Source organism: Triticum aestivum, chromosome 3A (genome assembly GCF_018294505.1).
Source record: "Triticum aestivum cultivar Chinese Spring chromosome 3A, IWGSC CS RefSeq v2.1, whole genome shotgun sequence".
Classification (NCBI taxonomy): Eukaryota; Viridiplantae; Streptophyta; class Magnoliopsida; order Poales; family Poaceae; genus Triticum; species Triticum aestivum.
Window position 1 is genome coordinate 138391179 of NC_057800.1, and position 12187 is coordinate 138403365.

General features: G+C 45.0%; 1 pseudogene; it reads right to left on the reverse strand.

Moving 5' to 3' along the window:
* Window positions 1-280: 280 nt before the first annotated feature.
* Window positions 281-11464, reverse strand: LOC123058143 (protein phosphatase 2C 51-like; annotated as a pseudogene).
* Between the last annotated feature and the right edge of the window lie 723 nt (window positions 11465-12187).

A 12187-nucleotide genomic window follows, 5' to 3' on the forward strand; every position in this document is an offset into this window, starting at 1 on the left:
CGAGGAAGCACTCGACTGGAGTGACGACGAGCTCTGAGAGACCGCTTCGAGGATGGCGTCGACATTCAGATCACAGCAGCGTGCGATCTGCATAACTTTGCCCCTGGTAAGTGGCATAGGCGTCTTTTGAAGGAGCCCGAGGAGCTCGGACACGTGTTGCAGCTTGGCCTTCTTCTTCCTAGTGGCAGAGGAGCCAGGGCGGCGCCGCGCCCCGCCATTGAAGGAGTTGCCGGCTGCCTTGCGCTTGGTAGCGCGCTCAACAGAGCCCACCCTTGGCATGTCATACACCTTCTGGATACGGGAGCTGCGCCATGGCGAGGACGCTGCCGCTTGGGCGGATGACGACGTAGATCTTGTCGGAGAGGCTGGAGGGATCGTGCCGCCCCTGTTACGACAGTGGCAGAGCCGCCCACCTCACTGGTAGCGATGGCATTAGAGGCGTCATTCCCTGTTGTTCGCACTGCACCGACCGTGGCATCAAAGGGTTAAGACAAACTGCTATTATCAAAAGAGTCCATTTCCACAAGTGCAATAGTCTACTCGCATAGGACGCTACTCAAATTGAACTACAAAAACGTCTAAGCACTATTGCCTCAATTTTGGGAATGTAAATCCCTCGTTGGTCTGAAAGCTGAAAGTTTCATTCCGACGCCTCTCCTCTTCGATGTGCGACGCTTCATTCAACATTTCGGTTGCGCTACGAGGCCTCTGATTGTCTAGCATTGAAACCGCAACTTTCTCCATGTAGAGTGTCGTGGGCCATTTCGTAATGCATTCCTCAAAGATGCACTAGCATCAAGTTGGCCAGACATAAGGTAGCACAAGCTGCGTCTGGCATAAACAACCCATGAAATAATTACCTCAGTATCAATAAACTGTGAAACAATGATAGGAAATGGATCAATTAGGGCATATTGCAGTCTAGGACGCCAAAATATCTCCTGATGATAAATTCAAGGCATTACCTTAGTAAAATTGTCCAATGCTATCTGAAAGTCTCCAGCTCGGAATGCAGCATCACCCTTTTTTCTTTGGATCAATGGCTCTCGCATTAGGTCTGTCCACATTTGGAAAGATAGCTACAACATGGAGGATGATGAAGATGTAAGCCCACTGAATAAAAATAAAAAATAAAGGTGAAACAAGAATGTATTACCTCCATCTTATAATCTGGAACAGAGGGAATAGTTCTCTTTAATTACCTCATTTGGAAGCCCTTCCTCTGGTTTGTATCCCTCCCTCTCTAGAATCTCATCTATGGCAGTTAGGTCCGGCGGGAAACGGGTTGCTTCCATTCTAGACACTCCAATCTGTATGGTATATATATTGCACTTGTTAACTATGACAATATTTTTCCTCATTTAAATTTTACAAATTTCCTGACAGTGATCACAATTAGGACACACCCGATGCATGTTTTTATGATGTTTACATGCATTATGATTAAGTTAATTACTATACCTTGTCTAACATCATTCTTCCTTGTAGCAACTTGATAAGCTCGCCTGTTGATGTCCTTCCCTTCTGCTCAGGATCCACACATACTAGACCTATCTCAGGGTGTGTTTGGTTCGGGAACGAAGTGTAATGGAATGACATGGTTCCATTCCAGTGTAATGGGTTGGTTCCGTCGTTGTGTTTGATGTGGGTAATTTGAAGGAATGTAATGGTTACATTTTGGCATTTGGTTTGAAAAATGGAATGGATTTGTAAGTGATCATCAATTCATTTATGAAACAAAGCGAGGTAAACATTGAATTGGATTTCGAAACAGGGGTTTGAGCATGAACTAATTGGGATGAAGCAATTTTTCTTTGAGCATTGACGAATCGAATCCATGCAACGAACAACGGTGTGAGCTACGAACCGAATCCAATGCATCTTCTTATTTTTGGTATATAGCCTGGTGAGTTGTTCGATGGATTTCTCGACCTCCATTTATCAAGTGTTCGAGGAATTGAAAAATGAATATAGAGTGTTACCAGTATGAAAAAGTAAAATGTAACATCCTCTTTGTGGAAAGAGGACATGGATTTCTTACAAGCTCCATAAATCTCTGGGAGACTGTTCTTGTAACATCTGGGTAGTCCTTGTGTCCTGTTATTACCTCCAAAATTATTACACCCAAACTGAATATGTCTGATTTAGTTGTGACCGTACCTCCATGTAGGTATTCTGGTTCCATGTAACGCCTACATCACAAGGTTAAGTTTGTGAATTTTGAAGATACAAAATAACAACACTATGCAGGGGAAATATTTTGTAAACCAATAAAATAGAATGGATAATTACAGTGTTCCATCACGACTTGAAGTGCTTATAGTTTGTTGTTGATAGATTAGTCTTGAAAGACCAAAGTCTGTAATCTTTGGCTTCATAGCATTTTCCAGCAATATGTTCACCGGCTTTAGGTCCACATGGAGCACATGCTTACCTTTTTCCTCATGAAGGTACTTTAAACCATAGCAAATCCCGGCAATTATGTTATAGCGGGTGCCCTACTCAAGTCCAGAAGATTCATCTACATTTTTCACAAAAAGAAATAACATATTTTTCACAAATTATGCAAAAATCTATTTTGCACTATGGATAATATATGAAAACACTGCAGATTCGAACTGCGTTCTCCTTCGTCATGACCGATGTGTTTATCGCATATCCATAATTAAGTTGAAAACTATAACAACCATATTGTATACATGCAAATTAAGTTATCCTAACCCACACCGCCCAGCCAAAAATATGGTGAACGAAGACTACGAAGTCATAATTAACTGTCGAACATCTTAAGGATCTCAAAATTATGGTATAGACATTATGGAACGAAAAAGTCATAGGCAACTGAATATATAAACACAGACGCACACGCAACATATGCCCGTGTTCAATTGTTATACCTAAAATATAACCAGAAAGGCTTTCGTTAGGATAATATTGCAAGCAAAGCAGCCTTTCAGAGGACGTGGTGTCTTTGAACCCGAGCACATGTGTGCTCTGTATCTGGGCGGTCAGTAGCGTCTCGGGATTCCACGCATTAAAAAAGTGGACCAACTTTGTGAGCGACTGAAAATATGGAAAAGAGGGAATACGCATGAGCTGACAGAGAAGGAGGGAGGCGGGCGTAGACGGCAGCAAGCTGAGCCATGGCTCAACTTGTCCACATCTTTCCTGATCCGTGGATCAGGTACGTGCTTTTTGTTATCTCTGGCGGCGGAGGAGTAATAGGAGGAGTGGGGGTGGGTGGGGGTCGGTCGTGGTACTGTTGTCTCCTACCTCAGGCCGCTGGACTTTTCTAGTTGCGGCAAGGCTGAGTTCGTCCGGAAGTGAATCCAACAAGAAGACCACATTGACCAGTGGGCATGAAGTTCCTGATACAGCTAATTCAAAGGTACCACACTAGTTCATTAGACTCACCTGATGTTTTTGCTCGATTTTGGATCCCGTGGTATCAATCTGGAATTTCGTCCTCATGCTGCGCAGATCCATGGTGCTTGAGGAGGTCACCGATTGCGGGGACGGAGCAGCATCAGAAACCCGCGGATAGCTTTGACGAGCATATTTGCGTGCGGGAGGTGGAGGTGGGAGATCAAAGTGAGGGTTCACCGCAGGCTTCTGAGTTCCGAACAAACGATAGGGAAGATGGACCTAGAGCTCCAGGATGGAGCCGCGGGTATTTCCATGCTCAATACAATAGTTCCGAATTTAATGGTGTAAATTTGGAGAATCACTTTTCGTATGTGTGTGGTTGGTTGCATATAATTTGAGGTGCATATGAACAATCCGAGGTCGTATGTGTGTGGTTGGTTGTAATTACAAGAGTACAAAACAGGGACACATCATTTGATTGTGAGCTGGATGAATCGGCATGCACATATTGTTGAGCCCTTGGATAAATAATTGAACCATAAATTGTGAACTAAAAAGATAGAATGTCTATGTTGCAAAATTCACGTGTGCAAATCTGAATGTGATTGCTTGTAATTATGAGACAACATACTGGGTAATTTATCTGATGTTGTACAGAATCACTACTTGTCAGGAATTGAATGATATGATCACTAGATCACATATTGATGGAACAAAATGATGTTTTTGTTTTGTATATGGTTGATTGAATAGCGATGGTATCCATGAATATTCCAAGACATTTCTGAATTTTACATTGTTGTTTTATAGTTTCATTTCCGCCTGTCAGAGTATAATCCTTCTATATAGAAGGAAAATATTGTGATCGTCACTATGTTGGAGGCCAAAGACATACCTGTTTTGCTTCAGTTTTTCACGTGATGTGATTATGTATTTGGGATTGAGGTATTAAATTTTCCCGTTTACACAAAGGCACCATTCAGACCCGAGGAAGGTTCAGATTTCTCATGCTCAGTTATGTGGTCATTGTAGATTTTAACCCGAGGATCTGTTTTTTCACAGCGTGTGGCAAGAGAGGTCGGTTCATAGTTTTGTGTATCAATCGAGCCGCACAGCTAGGAGGAAGAGAGGTGGAGAGGAGATGGGGCCAAACCATCCTGTGGCAAGCAAATGAACAAGATGTGGTCCACGATGAATCTCTGGTAGTTGCTCCTTTCTCTTTACGACCCCTGACTCTCTGATTTTTAGTTCATAGCATAATATCTATTTTTAGCTAGATACCATCTTCGCAGATACAAGTTCCAAAATTAGAGTATTTGCACATATTCAGACTTGCCATTGGCACAACTGATATATTAGTAGGTTACTAGCCCAAAACATAGCTATAATGATGAACCTTTCAGCTTGATGCTTATGTCTTGCATATCCTTTTTTGAATGTTTTCTTTTGCATATATAAAAAAACGTCATGTGTAGGTTAGTTTGATGTGTTATGCCCATCCTAATTAATTTCCTATTTGAAGTTGTATGTCTTGTGCCTTTATGTAAGTGTTTACTTTTATCCTGGACTTGATGTTGCAAGCCTTCCTCACGAGTTCATTTGTTTTACATTTTTTTCTCTCTTTAGGTGAAAAGGACAGTAGATCAATCCACACCAGCAAGGGGACAAAGATGAGTGGTAGTACCCTCCGCTTGGGCCTGGGAGATTTATCCAAGTGTTTAGCATGTGTGCTATTTTCTGCCTTTGGATTCCTGAATGGAGTTTTCATGAATATCCAAGTGTTGGCAAACAATGGAGTTTTTGAGAATCAAATAGACATGGAGAGGAACTGAGGCAATTGTGATGTTCTAGCTATACTTTCCAGTGTTGAAGGTGTTGATAACAGTGCAGTATTTGTGTTAGGCAACAGGTTGGGTGGTTTACCGCCGCCTGTAAAGCGAAAGGAGATGGAAATGGTTTTCCACCACTTGTTGCGGCATGAGAAAGGACTTCCTGCTTAGAAAAAAGGTGTTTTTCCGACACAACCTCTAGACCTGGGAGGTGCGGAAATTGTGGGATCGAGGGGCACCATAGGAACAATTGTATTAAGGCTGCAAATTTCAGGTTGGCAGGGGGTAGCTGACAGTTTGTTAACTGGTATAGTTGCTAGTTGTGATGAGTTTTTGTTTAGATATGGCTTGTGGGGGTAACGAGATATGATAGGGTTACAGTTTCATCTTCTTGGATAATACTTGTAGAATTTGGATTTATACAACAATTCAATGAGTTATGCTATTCTCTAATAATAACACTATGTTCTCGTTGTGTTGTGCCGTTATGTACTGACAATTTGAAATCCATGTGTAGCACTAATTACTTAAGAAGTGGGACACACAATTTGAAATCCATACAAGCTGACAACTAATTTATTTTTCTTGATTAAATGGAGCATATGTGGTGGGCAATCCGTAGTCAGTTACTGAACTATAGATCCGATCGAAATGTATGCTTTTTGACAAAGCCCAATGCTCATTGACTTCATGGATAAAACAAGAAAGCTCAATGTATGCTTTTTTCTTCTCATTGAAACCACTTGAGCACATGAACATTAGGTTTTTCTCGTGGCAAATGCTTGTAGGTTTTCCATGGCCACCTTCCCCTCCTCAGTCGCCACCTTCCTCTCATCAGCCGCCGCCGACCTGTCCCTGGTCACAGCCCTCCATTGTTCTGCTGCCGTCCGCTCCTCCATGTCTTTGATCTTCATGCATTTTCTTTCTTGGGATGTCTCTTTTCTTGCATTGATGATGGCTTCCAATGATTCCTTCATGTCATTGTCTCCAACCTTCATGCCCTTTCTTTGCCATTCCTTCTTTCACCAGACCTTCTCGTAGGAGCAACCGAGTTGGGAGTGGGGCTTCTTTTTTCCTTTTTCGCCACTTGATGCATCATCAGCACCAACCATTACTGCATTTCAAGCAAGCTCTTGGAGTTATTTATATTAGGAACTTCATATGCCTCTCGGTTCTTTCACTTCTCACTTTTAGGCTCCTTCCAACGATGCTTTGCCTTGCTTCCCTTTTCTCCCCTTTCCTTTTCCTTTGAACAAAGCTTGAACAACGTTGAGCTACATATCACAATTGACGAAACAAGTTAGACACCAACACATATAAAGTGGTAGGGAGATAAAGAAAAGAATGCAGAAATTTGAGCAAACAAACAATTTTCTTCTATGTTAAACAACATGTGTTCATCTACTTGATAGTTTTTTCTTTCCGATGGTGTTGAATAAAAAAACCCTCCTCATCCATGTCAAAATTGCACATATCATATTGTGTCTCGTATTCTTAAGAGGGGGTTTCTTGAGACACAAAATCTGGCGATGCAACATTCACGTAGTGCAAAAACGTTTCATCATCAAGACTACATACATAAAAATTGAGTAACATAGGGACACATCACATCACAATTGCATTGAAAAGTTCGAATCACATCACAATTGCATTGAAAGGTTCGAATCGCATCACAATTGCATTGATGTTATTTTTACCTTTGGGACATTTTGTCGACCAAGTTGTGCACGCCGATGGCAGTAGCGATGGGTGGCGCCCGTTCTTCCTCCACAGACGACGGCGGTCGGGAGCGACACGGGCTCCACGAAGACATTGTCCATGGTGGTGGTCGGGGACGAGGTACTCAGCATCAACATCTACAATGGTGGATGAGGACGGAGAGAAAGAGTGGAGGAGGACGACGGCTCGGACGCAAGAGGAGGACGGTCGGTTTGGTAAATTTGGTGGGGTTTGAAATGGGTACGGCCTGTCGGATTTGGCAAACGTGTTCGTGTGCCCCTATATCAGCCCCACATATGGATTGTGTTTGATGGGTGTCGGACAGCCCGATCGTTTGGGTTGTCTTTTGGTGTTTCGGGGGTGGGGGTGCCATTTTTATGTACGGACGGTGCCGGGCTGTCCGCCGAATGTTTGGGAAGGGTTTGAGTGATCTAGTTGTAGATGCTGTAAGTAAACGTTGAAGCTCATGAAACATGCTAATTTCTTACTGAATCCAGTTCTGACAAATTCGGAACGGAGAACTAAAGCAAATGTTATTTGACGAAGAGTAGTTTCTCCAGCTGCTTACAAGTTGGGACACCCATCACGGAGAGCCACACGAGCGACACCCACGCCGCGGGCGCTGGACGCGCCCGCTGGCCAGCACCGGAGCAGGAGACGCCGTGGCAACGGGATCGTCCCTGAAGAGGACAACGATGACGCTGACGTTGCCCGTGCTGCCTGCGCGGACCGCGTGCTGGGCCAGCTCCTTGGCGAGCATGGTTGCCGAGACCGTGTTGTTGTCCGCCGCCTTCCCCCACTCCATGGCGCTCCGCGACCTGCTGCGCAGCTTGCCCTCCACCACGCGGCACGCCTCCACCGGCGAGACGCTGTCCCAGAGCCCGGCCGTGGCCAGGATCAGGAACTCGTCCCGCGGATCGCGACCCACCGCGGTCACCTCGGGCTCCGCGATCACGTACTGCTTGTACAGATAGCTCCCTGCAGGGCACAGTGTTACAGTAAGATCGTTAGCTAGCTACCATGGATCGCAGAAATTAACGAGAAATGAATGGTCGATCCAGCCAATGAGTAAACAAACGTTGCTGTAGCGGAGTGGCGGTGCCCACACGCTTGGAACGCAGCGTCGCGGGTTCGAATCCTTGCCGCGCGCGAGCACGTTAAATTTTCGTCGGTGTTGTTTTTTTTGGTAGGCCCTTTTTTCGGCTAACAAGGGATGGTTGTGTGATTAAATAAAAAGTGAAGGTCTTTTTTGCAAAAGAACAAGCCACGTCAGCACCTGACAGGCGGGCCCAGCTGTCAGATACACCATCAATACACTGGTATACGCGGTTTAGACTATTTTGCAACAGACTGCTCCAAATATGGTACTGACATAAAAAAAATTACGAAAAGTGGCACCAATCCGCATTCAATGCCTCAATTGTGATACATATGTGCAATTAACTCTCTCTTATGTACATACCAAATGCGCGGGAGGTTGGCAGAAACTCGTCGACTGTGTTGGTGGATTCGTCCATGCGTCCCCCGCCGTTTTCCACACGCTGCTTCTCATCTGGCCTGTTTGGCTGTGACGCACACAGCATATTCATACGTACTGTAAGCATTTTCTCGGCGATATAAAACAGAGTAATTACATTGTTTTTTCGACTACGCGAGATGATAAATTGTGTATATGTACATGTCAACGAGGATCATTGGATCTAGGGTGCCAATGCACACGAATTGAGAAAAAAATTCAGAAATTGCAAAAAAGTCAAAAAAAATCTTGAGAATTTTTGAAATCAAACATGATCATGTGTTGCACTCACGTGAAAAGTTTCGTGAATGAGTGACTTCAGTGGTATTATGAGCAATAAAAAAACAAAATCGGCACTATATAAAAGTTACTATTCACACTTTTTGTACTCATAATTTTATTTTCTTGCCCCTGTAGTCGGTCGAAGCTATTCCTTTACAAAAAAATTCACACGAATTTAACACCTACTAATGTTGTTTCCAAAAAAGATCAGGAATTTTTTGCTCTTTTTGCAATTTCTAAATTATTTTTTCCAATTCAGGTCCATTGGGACCCGGGACCTACTGGGTATTTGGGCATGTACCTTATACTACTATCTCCAAGAGTTGGAGATATATTTCCTCTGTCTAGTCTAGACTATACCCAGTGAGTACATAGATGTTTTGCAAATTACGAATTCCGCAAAACCAAAAGTTCATTAGAACTTGTATGTTCGAATAGAGACTGAAAATTGAGACCTTTGTAAATCAGAAAGTAAACATCCTTCCATTGTTTGGAAAAATTAGTCTACATCGTAGATTACCAAGAAATTGTAAGCCATATTAATTCGTATTAATGTTTGGTTTCTATTAATAGAAATCAGGTGGTGGGTGGAGGGGTACCCTCTTTTTTTCATTCATGTATACATACTGATGGTTCAGGCTTTCACCTCACATGTACTCCTATAAAGCTACGAGCATAAGTTGATGCCTGCACTATGACTCAAATGGTACATTTGGATCTGACAACTCACCCCACCCCAGAGGAATGGGCAAACCTTACATGGATGTTTGATGGACTAGCTTGGACCGGCTGGTCCTTATTGTCTTTGTAGGGGTTCTGCACACGCAGGAGCTGGTCATAAATAACTAGGCAAACCAAGAAAAGTTTTGGATGGGCAATGGCTTGGCTACAGTGACATTGCACGTGCACTTCTGCCCTACAAAATTCACATGCAAAGCAGTGAAGGCAACCTCAAACATCCATCATAGTGTTTGGTGCCAGTGGAAAATATGCCGCATATATTTATCGCACCATATTTCCTGATCCTGTGCCACTCAAGCAAACCTAAATCGTACTTACTGTTGCTACTACACAAGCAAACCTACGTACTCGCCAAATGTGCAAACAAGACCTCCCAAGTACCAAACCATTCTTCTCATTTGTGACAAGTGTCCTAGTTTTGTGCTCCTTTGTGTTCTTTGTGTTCCAAGCATTTGGGGGCATCTTCTAAGAATTTCAGTTGCAGAGGAAACTATAATTTTTTTAGTGGTTTGAAACTCCGATTAAAGGAATGCGTTGTGTGACCTGACCTCTAAAATTTCTTGGAAGAGCCCGAGTACAAGATCGCACCTAACTTAAGATTCTCCTTTTTACTTCAAATAGCCTTAAAATGGATTGCTTGTGAGTCTAGCTACTACACAAGCACAGATTAATTACTTGCCAAATTTCCAAGGTACAACTGAGAAATCACATCTAGCTTGTGATACGCGACATATAGAGCTTTTGCATGATCTCCAAAAAGATACGAGACATGGCGCTTTCGCATGATCTCCAAAAAGATACTACGAGACATGCATAGAGCTTGCATGATCTCGAGAGAAAACCCTCGTAGCTTCGCCCTCTGTGCTCGATCGGAAATGAAGCACGAACTAGGCACAGCTAATGAAATTAGAGTATAATCATCGGAAAGATACTGCTGTAATTACCCGGTGCTCGGAGGTGAGCTGCAAGATCTCGCCGCCGCGGGAGATGACGGCCCTGGAGATGCCGCAGTTGGCGAGCACCACGTACTCCTCCAGGACCAGCGCCACGAGAGCCGTCGCGCCGGCGACCGACGCGTCCACACCGCTTGCTCCCTCCAGCAGCTCCGCGTCCACTGTCTGGAACGCGTCCGCCATGGCCGTCCTCCACCATCCATCCACGTCTCCCTGCGGCCCGTGGAGGAACCGCGGGGCCTCGGCGAGCAGCTCGCGCAAGATCTGGTCCGCGATGGCGCCGTGCAGCCGCTCCGTCAGGTAATTGGCGACGGCCGCGCCCGAGTGGCCGTCGAAGACCCCGAAGTAGTCGAGCCCCATGGGCGGCGACAGCTCCGTGAACGACGGCACGGCAGCCAGGGCGCCCGTCAGCTCCGGTTGCCGGCCTTTGAGGGCGGACAAGCCGTAGGACACGTACAGCGCAGGACATGAACCCCATCCCCATCCAAGCGACGACGGTCCCGCCGGTGCCGCCGTCTCCGCTGCTGGGGCCTCACCGTTGGTCGGCATCGCTATCTAACTCGTCTTTGCCGCGTTCCGGGAGAGACGGGGAGACCTCTGCAGCTTGGCTTCCGAATAGTGGTGCCCGAGCCTGTCTTAAATCCTTCTTAGAGCATCTACAACTAAAATTGTCAAATCTGGATCTTACATGTCTGCGGATGCGTCCGGTCATGTCCACGGACAGTGGTCATGTAGGTATTAAAAATAAACCTATACAATTGGTTTCATCAAATCGAATCCTTAAATTCATACTAGTCTCATGCAAAGTAAAATTACATACATCGTTAGACACATGTCACCGGACTATCAAAAATTGACATGTTCTGCTACAAATGGAATGACAATAAAAAATGTCATCTTCCTTGTCAAAGTAGCGGTCAAAGACGCAAAACAAATCAAGGCGGTCTGCTCACCGTCAGAGCTGTCTGATCGGTCCTCGTCCTTCTCCTAGGGAGGGGGAGGGGGGGGGGGGGCAGTCCAACCATGCCACGAACCGCCGTGCTTTGCTCTTTTGCCATGGCATGGACCGCTCTCCTTCGCCGCTTGTCGGTGATGCGGGCACGGAGGTCTTCCTCCTCCCGTGCCGGCGTGCGGCTCCGCCTTAAGGGCTACCATGGCATCTCGCGCCCGCAGCCTCGTGCGGCGGGCATGCCATGCCTCTTGCTCGTTTTGGCTGCAAACCATGGAGGCGGATATGGCCTCTGTTTGGGCTCCCGGCGCCGCAGGGACGAGACGTCACCTAAGTGATTCCGTTGGCCAAGCTGGTTGCACCAGCATAATTTTTTTTAAACTATGATGATTTTTATAGCAAATTCGGAAACTATACATCCTAATGCAGAAAAATCAATAGTACCACCCTGTCGGCTTCATGTCGGTCGAAGAGAGACTTTGCGGCCAACCGTCGGCCAAAAAGGACTTTTCGGCCAACCGTTGACCAAAGAGTCCCTCTTCGGCCAACACCTACTCTACTGTTTTAGAAAATTCATATCAATTAGGATTTTTTAGTATTTTAATTTGATTCTTTTTGCATTATATTAGAAATTTTATGAAGTTTCTGTAGATATCAAGTTTGACTAGATTTTATGCCATTTCTTTTAATTTTAATTGCTTTCAATTGAGCAGACCGCCTTCATCCACCGGCCCCGGCTGATTCTAGTGCCATTTGAGCCGAGGCAATGGATTCCCGACGGATAAATTTCCACCGGGGGGTCGCACTCCTCCCAGGAGCGTCGAAGAGTAGC